We start from the raw sequence: 16651 nt of genomic DNA on the forward strand, positions 1-16651 counted from the left end.
GTCCTTGCCAACACTTGTTATTATTTGACTTTTTCATTTTAGTCATCCTAGTGAGTGTGAAGGGAAATATCATTGTGGTTCTAACTTTTTAAATTGTGTGCAGTACTAATTTTGCTTGTCCTTTTATTCATAATTTCCTGCTCCTTTAAAAATTTTTTTTATTGATTTCAGAGTAGAAGGGAGAGGGAGAGAAAGATAGAAACATCAATGATGAAAGAGAATCATTGATCAGCTGCCTCCTGCATACCTCACACTGGGGATCTAGCCCACAGCCTGGGCATGTGCCCTGATTGGAAATAGTACTGTGACCTCTTGGTTCATAGGTTGACACTCAACCACTGAGCCATGCCAGCCAGGCTCCTGCTCCTTTAAAAAAATATTTTTTTCCTGAAATCATTCAATTGTGTTTTACTTGAACATTCTAAACTTACTTAAAGTATTCATCAGACAATTTCGTAAATTATTTTCACCTAGAGCAAATTCATGTTCTCATTATTTAGTCTTTCTTAGTGTTATATATTTCCTCAAATATTTTGGAATTTCAGTGTGTAGGTTAATTTTTAGTTGGAGGTATTTGAATAAGACCCTCCCCACTTTGTGTTCACATCTCCCCGTCCAACAGTTTCATGGTGGCCTTATCTGGCTCACTATGTAGCTCTATCCAGAACCAGAATTCATAATGACATTTTGAGGACTCATTTTTTTAAAAAAATATATTTTATTGATTTTCTACAGAGAGGAAGGGAGAGAGAGATAGAGAGCTAGAAACATCGATGAGAGAGAAACATCGATCAGCCGCCTCCTGCACATCTCCCACAGGGGATGTGCCCGCAACCCAGGCACACGCCCTTGACCGGAATCGAACCCGGGACCTTTCAGTCCGCAGGCCGACACTCTATCCACTGAGCCACACCGGTTTCGGTGAGGACTCATCTTAATACTGGGGATAGCACAGATCCAGCTTGTGAGCCAGCAGGAAACTTTATCAATAAGCTGTATTAGATTTGTAGACTTTCACCTTGATAAAGTCCTAGTTCTAGTTGTTGGTAATAGTTTTTTCCAGTCTTCTTTCACATGTCATGTCACATGGTCAGAAGGGTTAGTAATATAGAAAATTGGAAATTGAGTTAGAAATAAGAAAATTTCAACTTGCTCTTACCTTTAAATATTGAAACTGTCCTGTGTCTACCAACTACAGCTCTGCTCAGAGCTTTATGTTTCTTTGGTTGTTCTTAGTCTACAAAGATATTTATTTTATTTTTCTACCCGTTTTTTAAAAATCTTATATTTATCTTTCCGTTTTATGTGGCTGAAGCAGAGGGAGTATATTAAGTGTGGACTCCCTGCATCATTTTAGCTGGAAGTCTCGCTTTACTTAAGTAAGGAAAGCTGGGGGTTGCAGTCTCCATGTGAGAACAAGAGTGAATATTTTGTGTTTGTCTCCACAGCAATCTTTCTTACATTTTGGAACCTTGCCTCCCCTCTGATATCTGTCAATATGATTTGAGGTTTGGCTCATCTGACCCCCATAACATAAGTATGTAATACAAGGCCTGACCACAGTAACTGATTCAGGGATGAGTAAATAATCAAAGTTGTCCAATAAGATTCCTCCTGTTATTGTTCTATGAGGAAAGAGATCTTTTCTTTTCCCAGATTCCCAAAATCCTCACCTGTGAAATGGGGGTTAATAATAATATTTGTTTCATAGAGAATCATTGGCTAGAAGTAAATGAGATGTGTTGGCTATGAACATCAACATTGTTGTTATGATTTCATGTGAAATTTAGAGGAATATGAAATCACCCTGGACTAGTTTGGTCTTAGAGGGATTCCTACAGAAGGTGGATCTTAATGGATAAGTAGGTGTTTGATGGAGAGAAATACAGAAAAAGCATCATTTAGAGGTAGAGCAATATGGCAGTGGGCTACAAGGGATTGTGAGGGGCAGCATCAGGTGAAAGCTGAGTGTGTGTGTGGCAGCAGAGCACAGTTGGAAAGCTTGCTGGGCCTGAGCTGAAGAGTTTGGACTTGGCCCAGCCAGAATGGCTTAGTAGTGGAGCACTGAACTATGAACCAAAAGGTCACGGTTCGATTCCCAGTTGGGGCACATGCTCGGATTGTGGGCTCGATCCCCAGTGTGGAGCATGCAGGAGGCAACCGATCAATGATTCTCTCTCATCATTGATGTTTCTATTTCTCTTTCCCACTTCCGTTCTCTCTGAAATCAATAAATATATAGATATATATTTTTAAAAAGAGCTGGGACTTGGGTTTGCAGATAAACCAGGAAAGCTTTTGGATTGGAAAATAATAGGACTGACACGGGATGGCTTACAATGAAATAACTCTTCTAAAGACAGAGGAGAAGTGAGCAATAAACCCACCTTCTTCACTGTAACCTCTTGATGACTTAAACCCTAAATACAAAGCCAAAACACACATAGGAGATAGTCTAGGGCAGTGGTCGGCAAACTCATTAGTCAACAGAGCCAAATATCAACAGTACAATGATTGAAATTTCTTTTGAGAGCCAAATTTTTTAAACTTAAACTATATAGGTAGGTACACTGTTATTAATTTAATTAGGATACTCCTAAGGCTTAGGAAGAGCCACACTCAAGGGGCCAAAGAGCCACATGTGGCTCGGGAGCCACAGTTTGCCGACCACAGATCTAGGAGCATGAAGGAAGAAAGTGAAGCAGGAAAATATCCCTTTCCCACTGGACTCAGCTCACGTTTTTCAGTTTTTATATATTAACTAAGTCAGCTTTCTTTAATCTCTTGGCATTGTACCCTGTGTGTGTGTGTGTCTGTGTGTGTGTATGTGTGTGGGGGGGCATGCGTGTGTTTGCATTACTTTTTATACAGATTTGTGATTTGCACAAAATTGCACATCATTTTTAACGATTTACGAATGTGTGACAGTCAGTTGTGTCCAAATCCATTTTACTATTTTTTTAAATAAATAAATCATTTTGGGCACTCCAACAAGATATGGCAAACCAAACCTAGCCTTGGAAATATCTGAAGGCAGGGCATCAAATGGCTCAAAAAGAAATGTGTTCTATACTTTGCTACAGTTGTCATTACTCCCCCGTTACTCCCCAGCCTTGAGCCTGTGTGTCAGTGGTGTTTATCATCACACTAGTGTTATTGTTTGCTCCTGCTCAGTTCCATACATTGATTTTCATTCCTTACCTGGCCTCTGTGGGCATTTTAACTATGACTCATGAATAAAACCAATTTTTATTTTTCCTGTTGAAGTTCAATTTTTATAGGTATTTCTTCTAAGTATTCTAAGGCAAGCTAAAAAGCAGCATTAATTATCCAAAATACTGAACAGCTGAGGTCAGGCCAACTCTTGGTTGTAACTCATGTATGCCACCTTTCTTGGCCTGTTTAATTTTGTGCAATTATTGAGAGAGGGGATCTGCCAGGAGTTGTTTTCTAGCTGATGGCAGGCCAACAGATGCTGTGAAATCATGCCAACATGTGCCAAGTTGTCACTTTTGCATCCCTGTCTTTCAAAGAGTTCATTTTATAAATCTCCTCCCTACTGTTGTCATATTTTATTGCTCAGATAGATAAAGATTCATACCCAGATGAACAAATTCTTAGGAAAATGCTATTTTTACCCAATTCTCTAAACCACATATGAGTGACAAATATTTCCATAGGATTAATGAATAGGTGTTTCAGTCTCCTCCGCCCTTATTAAATACTAGCCTTTTCTTTCATACTTGGAACTCTGTTGAATTTGTGGATGAGAAACATTTTCCATATGTAATGAATCCAACGATTTTTTAACCTATGATATTTTGTTGCATATGTTGGTCACTCTTTTAAATCTAACCAAGAATCAAATCACCATAGACTCTGGTACTCCTTCATTTAGAATATTTTTATATTCCTAAGTAATATATAGAGAGAATATTTTTTGATAAGATCAAGAATTGACCAAGGGGAATCATAGCTTTAGCCATCCTTGTTTTTATCATTTGCCAAAATTTTTTTCTTAGTTTCATAAAAACCACATAGAAACCAAATGACTTGGTTTTCTTTCCACTTCTCTAGGCAACAAACCAACTTTTCAGTTTCCATGGACACCCAGTTGAGCAACAGTAGTTAGATCTGTAAAAACTGCTATCTGACTTGGCGTCTGATGGTGATCTACCAATCAGCGTTAGGATGGCAATTCCACTTACCTCAAAGGGACTGTATGTATGAAATTGCACACGAGCATCTGGGACTGTGTCAAGTTACTGTTCCTGGTACTTCACCAGTTTCTTAGTTTGTGGAGGTCCACGAATTACTACGGATCATGTATTGATATCTGGATAGTTAGAAAGCTCCAAAATAAAGTAGTGAGAATGGTAATAAACCAGATCTGTTTGAAACAGATTTACTTTCCATTTGGGTAAGCAAGAGGCTTCACATACTGATGGCCATGTTAACTCATTTGAGAAATAATACATACTTGGAAACCCTGCGGAAAGCGCAAAATATACTTGAAATGAGAGAAGCCCATAGACTTAACGTTTTAGTACATATGAAGGACAGCTTCGAATCTAGGATGTAATGAAAATCTATCCATTCAAACTCAGTGAAAATATAAGAAAACATTGAAACGGAATTGTGCTGTATCACGTGCTAATTCTCTATGGCCTGATCCCTCCTAGCCTAGGATAAAATGAATGATTATTTGAAAAGATTAATCTGGTTTCCAAGTTTTGAATATATTGTTTCTTGCTTTTGCTTGCATTGTGTAAAATTCTCCTTTCCCAAATTAACAAAGTAAAAAATGGATCTTACACACCATTAATCAGTATTGTAAATGTTGAAAAATAAAGTCATTTAAAAATATTGATACTTTAATCGGCAGATACTATATTCATTTGTGTATAAGTCTTTGTATAGATGATCCAAGAGAAGACAACACGGCTATACAAAGGTACACACTCTTAATAGCAGTTTTATTTGTAATTAAAAAAAAACCCAGAAACAACAAAAACGTTCATCAATAAGTGAATGGATTAATAAACTATGGTATATCCATACAATGAAATATTACTCAGCAATAAGAGAAAATAACTACTAATTGCATAGCAATATAAATTAATCTCAAAGTAATTATGAATGAAAGAAGTCAGACTAAAGAGAGTACTAATATATTATCCCATCTATGAAATAGACTAGAAAATACAAACTAATCTATAGTGATAGAAAATACAAACTAATCTATAGTGATAGAAAATACAAACTAATCTACAGTGACAGAAAATACAAACTAATCTATAGTGCCTGGAGATGGGGGCGGCGATGAGGAAGAGCAGGAGGGAGCGATTACAGAAGAGCACAAGGAAACTCTTTCAGGTGACACATACGTCATTGTCTTCATTGTGATGTTGGCTTTACAGGTACATTCATAGGTCACAATTCAGCAAACTGTATACTTTAAATATGTGCAGCTTATTATAATCTAATAAAGATGTTACAAAAGGAAATAATGTGTATGTTCAAAAAATTGAAGAATGATTTAGTATGTTATTTAACTATAAATTTTTTGAACATTATCTTTCAAAAATCATGTCTTTGAAGAGCATTTAATATCACTGGAAAATGCTCATTATATTCAGAAACAAATGCAGTTCTGTTTTGTAATGGTTCATTAATATTTTTCAAACAGTACATGAAAAAAGTAGGAAACAAAAAATGCATATATAATTTAATATGATCCATATAATTTAATATGATTCATTTAATATGATCTCTTTTGTCTCTCATAATTGAAAGAAAATACCCCAAAATGTCACCATTGTTCTCTCTGTGAGGTGGAACCATGTATGATCGTTATTTTCATTCTTAAGCTTCTGAAATTCTTCTAAAGTTGAGCTTTCATTACTGTCACAAGCAGACAAAAACCCAATAAATGCTTTAAAAGATTCTTTCCTACACAGGAAACTCAATGGTGAAAATATTTTTAGAAAATATATCAATCTAATTCAGGCACAGGCATCTTTCCTTGCACAGTGACATGTTACCACGTGCTGGGGATGTTGGTATGGAATGGTGGACATGCTGGGAAGAAAGGCTGTTAAACCAGCTCCAGCCTGCAGCTCCTAGAAATGCCTACTTACAAACGAGTTTTATGTAGCCTCAGGAATTTGCTTACCTTTGTTACTTTGCCACTAGCAGTCCCTTGATCAAACTAGACAAGGAGAATACATTCCGTGGGCCACTCACAACACAGCTCTGTCAGGAATTGTTCATCAACGATGTCCTAATGAGAAAAGAACAGTTGTATATGAGTGTTCCTATGAAAGTAGATAATTCCTCAGTCTTTTGTCCAATCAATAATGACCTTTATGCACCTTTGACTTCTTTCCTCTTTGACACGAAAAGAAAACTAGGGTAGATCTGTGGGGTGAGGGCAAAGGAGGAAGGCTTGTAAAAGTGAGGGTCAAGGTGTCAAGGAGTTGGGAGCGCTCTAATGCACAAAGACCTGCCTTTATTGCCGTTCACCCAAACTATGATGGCATTTGTCTTGTGAGACTTCCATTCTGTGTGGAGAAAGACAATGATTAGAAGCTGTCTGCAATGAGGCAGGGAGTGTGTGGATGAATACTGGTGAGACCCAAGGTAGACCTCATACCCTGCTTTGCCAGATGTTGGAATTGTACCTTATAACCTGACCTATTCCTGTCCAATAAGATGAAAAATAAAAATTAAATGGAGCTTGAGCTCGAGATGAGGGGGGCCGGAAATGTGGCTGACCTTGGGTCCGCTTGGAGACAGAAAATAGAGTAGTCCCCTTAACTCATGGTTTCCTTTCCATGGTTTCAGTTACCTAAGGTCAACCTCAGTCTAAAAATATTAAATGGAAAATTCCAGAAATAAACAATTCATAAGTTTCAAACTGTGTGTCATTTTGAGTAGCATGAGGAATTCTCCTGCCATCCTGTTCAGTCTCACCTGGGACACGATTCATCCTATCACCCACTATATCCGTGCTGTAGACACCCCCAGCCCATTAGATCCTTCATAGCCAACTGAATTATCAGACTGTCTTTGGTGGTAACACAGTGATTGTGTTCATATACCCCTTATTTTACTTAATAATGGCCCCAAAGGGCAAGGGTAGTGATGTTAGCAATTTGTATACACCAAAGAAAAGCAGAAGCACAGTGCCTCTTGAAGTGAAAAGGTGAGTACAGTATAATAGGAATGTTTGAAATGAAGACAGAGAGACAGAGGCAGAGAGACAGAAAGAGTACTCACATAAAAGTTTTACACAATATATTATTACAATTTTTCTATTTTATTGTTAGTTATTATAGTTAATCTCTTATTATGCCAAATTTATAGATTAAACTTTATCATAGGTATGTATGGATAGGAAAAAACATAGAACGGGGTGAGCAAAAGTAGGTTTACACTTGTGAGTACACAAACCACAGTTTATTCTTGTATTAGTATTTATTAATTACTGTATTATTTTCCATGCAAACAACTGTAAACCTACTTTTGCCAACCTCTGTATATAAATGGGTTGGTTTTATTCACAGATTCGGGTACCCACTGGGGGTCTTGGGATGTATACCCTGTGGAAAATGAGAGATTATTATAATAGCTCTTTAAATTTGCAATCAAAAATGGTCTCTGATAAAACTATATTGCAAAAAATAGGAAAGGAGCAGAATGGAAAGAGTAAAAAAGTCGAAGGGGCAGAGCCTGGAGAATTTGTGGTGGAAAAAGCACAGGATGGATGTGAATGGGAAGGTGGAGTGTCTCCTAAAATGGAAGGTAATACAGACATTGCTAATATTGGGAAGCTGAAGAAAGTTTAGATTGTTCAGAGTTTATTAAAACATTTCTGATTCCTCAAAAGAGCTGATAAAGGAAAAGATGGTACAAAAAAATCTTTCCTTGACAGTGAGTCTGGTTATAGCACATCCAAGAAGCAAAGAGATGCTGCTGACAAACAGTTTTTGCCAGAGGTCTTGATCCTGAACCAGTAATTGGGGCCATAGATAGCTGTGGAGAATTGGTGCTGGCCAATGAGGCAAATATAAAGTGTTCTCAAATTGGAATGGCTTTTTAGGTGAAGAGGGACTAATTTGGCATTTTTCCCCCCCGAAAATGAAGTCAATAATTGTTTGCATTTCTATAGAAAGATGATAAATAGATGACTGATACAGGTATAAAATTTGGGTCTTGGTCTTTTGATTTATCAGTGTGACTAATTACATTCTAATGAAAATAAAGTTCGATATATTAGTTTTAAAGTAGTATTGGGGGAGTTGGATTTTTAAAAGTCTATGGTACTGGTTATTTTGAACAAATAAGGCTTTCTTTATCAGAAGAAAATTTGATATCATGGTATATTATATCCTCTGTATTAGAGAAATGTAGGGGAATATTTTCATAGTCTTTCTTTAATCAGAATTTGTGTTTAACTCATAATGCCTAAGGACCATTTTGAGTTTTTTGTTTATTTGTTGTTTTGTGTGTGTATACATAAATACATATGTAAATGGGTTTCCTTTCCTCTTCTTCCTTCCTTCTCCCACCATTTCACAACCATAGGTAAACTCATGTTTCTGGGATACCATTATTCTGAACAACCTAAGAAATGAGTCATTTCATGTGAAATTGAAAATTTCTCAGTCATTAATCTTTCCAATTAAATAGAGAATTCTGTAAATAATTAGACAATTTAAATAAAATTTAAACAAATCCTGGTGTGTTTTAGTTAAGCAAGACTTAGTTAAATAACTACTTAAAGTTTCTTTCTAAGTGAAACTTTCCTTTACAAGTTAAAATCCCCTGTGCTATATTGATTAAAAAGTCAATGTCTATGACTTTGCTCATGGAAACTTAATCAGATGGTTAGAGATGTCGACAATATAAAAAGACCTTGTTGGAATAAATTGGTGAACAACTTTCGCCATCTAAACTATTGATTTGCATGATTTTTCTTTACCCCCAACTTATTCCTTACATATAGGCTCAATCTTTTCGATATTTGGGTTACTGGTTTAGTGGAATCCTTGAAAAATAATAACTTTGAATAATTGTAAAGACAGTATTTATTAAAATACATTTCCTTTTCAAAATTGAGCTATTAACTTTTATATTGTGTATACATTTTTGGGGGGACTCCCTCTATGGTTCAAGAAGGGGCATGCACACTGGACAGGTACTTTGTTGGCTGTTGTCATTTTTTTTCTTTGACAATCTAAGACAGTGGTTCTCAACCTGTGGGTCGCCAACCTGTTGTGGGTCGTGACCCCTTTCACAGGGGTCGCCTAAGACCATCAGAAAACACATACATAATTACATATTGTTTTTGTGATTAATCACTATGCTTTAATTATGTTCAATTTGTAACAATGCAAATACATCCTGCATATCAGATATTGACATTATGATTCATAACAGTAGCAAAATTACAGTTATGAAGTAGCAACGAAAATAATTTTATGTTTGGGGGTCACCACAACATGAGGAACTATATTAAAGGGTCGAGGCATTAGGAAGGTTGAGAACCACTGAGGAAAAGAGGTCAGTGTCCCTGACTGAATAGTCAGGTATTGCATGTTTTAAAAATTCTTCCAGCATACCAGAGTGCCTGCCGCAGCACACCAGTTGAAAATTGCTGATGGAGATTAAGTTCTAGAATATTATGATGACAGTGTTTAAAGCATTTGCAGTTAAATAAGTCTTAGTGGCTCACTTGTGTTGTGAAGTTCTTGGAAAGTTGGTATTTATGTGTATATATAATGTTATATATCTATTATGTATCTACTTATATGTTATATTTCTATACAAATTTTTATTGAACTACTTATTTATTTAACCTGAACTTTTGATTAAGCAGAACCTATTCCCCAATTATGCTTGATAACAGAATTTTTCACATTTAAACGTGAAAGAATGTAATGATGTAGAAGAGTTATATATATTCATAAATATGTTAGTATATTGATCAGAATTCTCTCCTTTTACAATTGTTCCTAACATTTAGTTAACAATAGCTTGCTCAGAATTCTCTCTACCAGACTATTACAGAATCATTCAATTTTGTATGGGCAGTAATTTTTTCATAAGTAATTTAAGTCCTTTCAGTATTAAAAAAATGTCTTTGTATCTCAGGTGAATGTCACACACTTGTGACTAAATAATTAGTGAAATTCTGAATGTATTGCTGATTGAGGTATGTTTGTAAGACACTCTTGAGGATTTAAAGAATGATCTTGGTATAAATCATCATTCAAAAATGAGATATCCATGATTAATTTGAGAAGGGGCTATTTCTAAACTCTGCAACAAAAAGATTTAGAAACTCTGAAATTACAGTTATGAAGTAGGAAATTTACGTGTGGGGCATCAATTTTAGAATATTTCAACATTTAAACCCTAAGACTTATTTCCAGCAAGAGTTTACTAAGGCACGCTTGTCAGTAGACCATTGTTCTTTTAAAACATAATCTTCACCCAGAAGAAAAATTAGTAACAATTAGTGTTTGAGTTCTGAGGATTACAGATATGTGACATTTATACTCTTGCACACACACACACACAGAGGGGGAAAAGTCATTTTGAAACAGAAAACTGTTTCATTCCATAAGCATGCCATTAATGCATGATTCAAGATGTCATAGTTTGGATGAGATAATCAAATTCCTTAGATGAATCAACTGAAAGCAGATGCTTCATTTAGGAATAACTTAGAAACCTGTAAATTGAAGATAGCAGATTGAAAAAAAGAAATAAGTGTAAAGATATTACTAAAAATGCAAAATGGTTAAAAATTGTCATTATGGCCTGGGCCAAGGAAAAAATTTTATGCTCATTGGTCTTTCAAGGAACTACCTCCACATGCAAGCACAGCTCAAGTTCTATTATTAGCAAGTACATGTTTGATATTGACAGAAGGACATGCCATCATTTTGAGACTATGCATTTGAAACCCTTGGGACTCATCATAGAAAGAATGAACTAACATTCTTTGAAAATCCCAGTCCAAGAAAATTTGTTCTTGATAATAATAATTCATGTTTGTAAGGTGCTTTTTATTCAACTCTTAAGACTCTGTATAGTTGTTTAAATATGCATGGTCATATATCATTGTCATCATACATCATAGTCCAAATGTTTCAATTCCTTGTACATAAAGCAACTCTTTATTTCATATGTGAAAATACAATCTTTACCTTGCCACACAAATTCTCCACAAATAGCACCTTCTTATTTATGCTCCTATATTGCTTGTGCTCAAGGATTGTTAATGCAATCTTTTCTTAAAGCAATGTTTTAAAAATTCTTTAAAAACAAAACACCTGTGTTTTCTGGCAGGACAACAATGTGTCAGCCAAAATAGCTTTATTTAATGACTGACTGTGGTTAGCTAGCGCCCCATAATTCATTTCATAATTGGAAAAAAATGTAACATTTGCTGACATCATCTGAGTGTTGATCTGGACCCATTGAACAGGGAGTTTTCCAACAAAAACGATTTAATTTTCCATTTCACAATTCCGGAAGGACTTAGGACTGGGGCATTTATGGAGTCTAGAAATGATTCTTATTTTCAGGATTTAAGCTCAAAATTTGGACAGGAAGAAAGACTGCCTAAACATAGTTTAATTTCCAAGCCAAAATTTCATTTGTAAAAATCTCACTTCCTCTTAGGCATATTGATACCAGTTTGAGATCAAACATATTAAAAAGAAGCAATGGCTAAAGTGGAGTAGAAAAATGTGTTAAAAATTAAAAACCTAATGGGTGAAGAGAGATAAGAGTTACTATAAGCTATATTCTGAAAGATTTCTTAAACAAGTATGTATGCACCTGATTCTTGCCTACCTGGATTTCCAGTTTATTTGAAAATTTGCAAAATACACATAAACTGCATTAATGATTATATAATAGTAATGCACTACCAGTTGTAGTATTATTATTTGATATTGATAATGTAGTGGATTCAAAATTTTATACACTACTGCAAATAAGTGTAAAGAATATCCAGCCTAATCTTTCCTAAGAAAATTCATCTTTATTTCAGAGAGGAGAAAGAAATTTATTTTTAACATTGATTCTTAAATTTTTTGTTTCTTTCCATTTAAACACTGTCTTGGGAATTCCATTAATTCTCTATCTACTTCTCTTGGCTAGATTTGTCTCCAAACTCATGATTTGGGTTAAACCCACTTCTCTGTTTACCCTGTACTGACATCTGAGCAGCTGAAATGGCTGGAAAAAACAAAAACTACAGTTCTGATCTCTCTTTAAGTTCCACAGCCACAAACCTCAGATGGGCACTCAACATGTCCAGAATCTTACCCACAGTGAATGAGAGTTGGGGAGGAGTGCTTTCTCAAAGGAAAACGGAGGTGCTCTTATCAGAAGAAAAAAGAGATGTTGAGCAAGCAGAAACAACAAATGGCCAATGTCTCTGATGTGTCAGATAAGAATCACCAGAACAAGTGTTAAAAAGAGATTCCTGGTCCCTACCCGTTCTTACTGAATCATAATCTCTTAGAGGAGATGTCTAGGAATTGGTGTTTTTAAAAATTTTATCATCCTATATAATAAAAGGCTAATATGCAAATCAACCGAACAGCAGAACAACCGATCACTATGATGCGCACTGACCACCAGGGGGCAGATGCTCAACACAGGAGCTGCCCCCTAGTGGTCAGTGTGCTCCCACAGGGGGAACACCACTCTGCCAGAAGCCGGGCTCATGGCTGGAGAGCACAGTGGTGGTGGGAGCCTCTCCCGCTTCTGTGGCACTGCTAAGGATGTGGACTGATGGCTTAGGCCTGCTCCCTAAGCCATCAGTTGGACATCCCCTGAGGGCTTCCAGATTGCAAGAGGGCACAGGCCGAGCTGAGGGACTCTCCCCGCCACTCAAGTGCATGAATTTCGTGCACCAGGCCTCTAGTTATTATTTAATCCTCCTCCAAGGATGTGTTTTATTGATTTCAGAGAGAGGAAGAGAGACAGACAGAGAAAGAAACATTGACGTGAGAGAGGAACATCAATAGGTTGCCTCCTGTACATGCGCTGACTGGAGATCCAACCTGCAACCTTTTTGGTGTACAGGATGATGTTCCAACCAACTGAACCACCCGATTGGGGTGTAATTGGTGGTTGTTTTTTTGTTTTGTTGTTGTTTTTTATAGAATTAACTAGCGGCCCAGTGCATGAAATTTGTGCACGAGGGTGGGTTCCTTAGCCCGACCTGCACCCTCTCCCATCTGGGAGCCCACGGGGAACCCTCTCCAGTCCAGGAGTCCTGATGGCTTAGGCCCACTCCCCGTGGTTCTCTGCTCTCTGCGGGGCCTGGCCGCTCTGCGCCCGCTGCCCAGAGGCTCTCCGTGGCCGGGGCAGGACACTTGCCTCATTGCTGTGGAGATGAAGCAAGCATTCCACCAGGCCACACATGCTGCCCACTCTCAGAGGCCGCACCCCCAGGACTGGGGGACTCCGGTGGGGCTGAGGGGCCTGGGCACTGTCATCTTGTGGCTTTGGGTGCCACCATCTTTGTGACAGAGTGATGGTTAATTTGCATATTACTCTTTTATTAGATAGGATGACTATTCCACCTTAGCCACTGCTTCTGCTAAAATGTAAAAAAATACTTGGAATATTCTCTTTTTCCATTGATCTTAATATATACTTTTCAGCTAGGTTATACACCCTTGTTAAAGAGATGTGAACAATTATTGTCTGCATTTAAGTAGATATGCAGTTGAAATCAGTATGGGGATGGTCTGAAATCAATGATATTTCTCTAAACCATCAGGAAATTATTCACCCTTTTGACTTCTGCAGTGTAAAACCAATAACATGTTTTATTTTAAAAAGCAAAAAGGAAAATAAAATAGAAACCTCTTCTAATTCAACTCTTTTTTTCTCCCCACAGGGAAAAATGGGTAAATGGCTGCAGTCTGGATTTGTTAAAAGAGGAGACCATGTTTTTCATGTCTTGAATTATACTCAAACTCCTCATTACTAAACATCTGTTTAGGCTTCATTACTTGAAAAGAAGCCATACTCAGCAGAAGGAGAAGTCACAGTGAGCACCAATGCATTACCTGCTGGTCATATGTCAGGTGTGTTGGCTGATTTTAGTGTGTGATGTGGGAAGTGGTTCTAAGAATAGAGGTTTCCATGAAAGTGTGTTCGCTTCTCTGGATTCTATATATCTTGTGGATTTGAGTTTTAAAGCCAATATTTATCAATGCTAAAGGAATTTAAGCTATAACATGTAATTTTTAAAATTAGCACCATGGAACTCATGTGCATTGAAATATTGTTCAACTGTAATAATGACAACACCACCAATACCAATAAACTGAAATTTAAAATAACAGTTATTGAGCATTTTCTATATACCTATCATTATGTTAAGCACATTACATAGATAATCTCATTAAACCTTACAACAACCCTATGAGGTAGTTGTTATTATTGTCCCTATTTGACATCGAGCGCCAGATAACCTACCTAAGTTCACACAGCTATGAAATGGTTGAGACAAGTTTTAGTGCAGTCTGTCTCCATCCCTATCCACCTACCCTTGCCTCTTAGTGACTAATGGGTTTACACTGCCAATGAGGATGTGTTCTGTGGTAATGTTTTTATTGACACAGAGGAGGACAAGATTAGCAGCACCATCTTAAGGATGACTGAATCAATGACCTTACTTCATTAATTCCTCTCGGCTGAATGAGCTTAGCACAGACTTGGGTGTTTCAGAACACTTGGACGTCATTAAAGCCTTGCCTTTGGGTTGAAGGCTCCTGGGCTGGGAACAAACAGCCTTTAGGAGGCCCTGCTTTCTGTTGGTGTGGGATAGACAGATTAGATTCACAGAATAAAGGCAAATGAACATGCAAGTAGAAACCTGCACATTTAAGTTCAACAAAAGCAAGAACCAAACTCATTCATTTATGGCCACCACCAAGAAGTCCTCATTTATTCAACCTGTGACATTAAGGAAAATTTTTCATTTTTTCAAAATTCATTTCTATATTAATTTTATTTCTTTAAAAATAATGGCAGGCTGTTAAAAACTTTTCTTGGTCTATTAGCCTCTTGAAAAGTTAGAAGTAGTCCTGTAGTTTCCAAAACTGGTTTGAATTAGGTGCATGAGTTGAGTCCATCAAATTGGAGAAGGATTTGAACTTTCCGACACTTTTTATAAAACAGGTGTCAACAACAGAAAAAGGGAAAGCCTGCCTCAACAATCCTATGCGAGCCTCCCAGTTTGTTTTTTCTTTAATTATTGTCAGTCCTTGAGAAATGCACATATCTGTTGCAATAAGCAGGAGTTGTGGCATGCTCTGTGAAGATGGGCCAAACCTCCTGCAGGACTGTGTGAATGGAATTCAGTATACATTGCAGACTAAAAATACGGTAAGAGCATTCCACTCTTCTCATGTGACTTTCCTTCTTACTCAGCTGGACTCAGGCCTCTTGGGGGCCAATGAGAACCTGTGGGTTCAGTGAGTGTGAACGCAGTGGGGGCTTCTGCACAGCCTTCTTTAAGGTCTTCCTGTGTCTATAACGCTTGATAGATCAGTGCAGCCCAGAGTTCACTGATGCGGGGGAGATACTGGCCTGCCCTATTGTGTAAACAGAGAAAGCCCCAAATCAAAACCCCTGCCAGTGACCCTAAGCCCCAAGCTCTAGGAACTATGGGATTGAGACAAGAAATTGTGAGAGTCAACAATGGCACTGACAACCATACGTTATTGACTCAGACTGATTGGAAATTAACGCACCAACCCCAGAGGAAAATTTGCAAAGAAATCAGGGAGTGCTCGGGGGCTCTGTCTTCTCAAGCCCTTCTTGCACTGGAGCAAAGACAAATGGAAAACCTGCAAAATATTTTTGTAAGCTTAAAAAAAATTCTCATTGACTGAGGTCCCATGTGAAAAGCCAGTAGGAAACCTGGATGATTTATATTAAGTTTTGCCTCTACCTCTGAATTGATGTGACTTTAAGGAATTCATATCACTTCTGGATATCTCTATTTTTAAATTTACAAAAAATGAGTTGATCGTATTTTCTTTTTCCTATTCCTCCAAGACAGTTATCAATCAGGCTGTGGACAATGATGTGTTGAATTCTGAGCAAAGAAGTCTCTGATAGAGTTCAGGAGAATACTTTTTTTCTCTCACTGTTGGTTTCCCTTTGTTAAGAATCAATGTATTTCATTTGCACCCAACAGACAACAGAGTAGCACAGATATGTCCTGTCTTGTTCTTGGAGTCTTCCTTCTCTCCAAAACATTATCAGTGACTTCACCAATAGGAAAGCAGAGTTTGGGAGCTTAGATTTGTCAGTTAACTTGTACTCCCTCTGCTGGTTGGATGGCTCATATCTCTTTTTCCATGACTCCCAGTTCTTTAAGATTAATTAATTAATAAATAATTAACTTACTTGTTTTCAGTAAAGTTGAAAATGATGTGTATTTTTTGGAGAGTGACCGACTTAGAATATATCTGTGAAATTGTATGTCTTCCAGTATTTGAAAAAGTTGCCATTTTATTTAGCACAAATGTAAAGACCAGGCGCATAAGACAAAGGTTTTATCAAGGTGGTGTTATCAAGGACTAGCAAATCTAACAAA

This window comes from Myotis daubentonii, chromosome 10 (assembly GCF_963259705.1).
Source record: "Myotis daubentonii chromosome 10, mMyoDau2.1, whole genome shotgun sequence".
NCBI lineage: Eukaryota > Metazoa > Chordata > Mammalia > Chiroptera > Vespertilionidae > Myotis > Myotis daubentonii.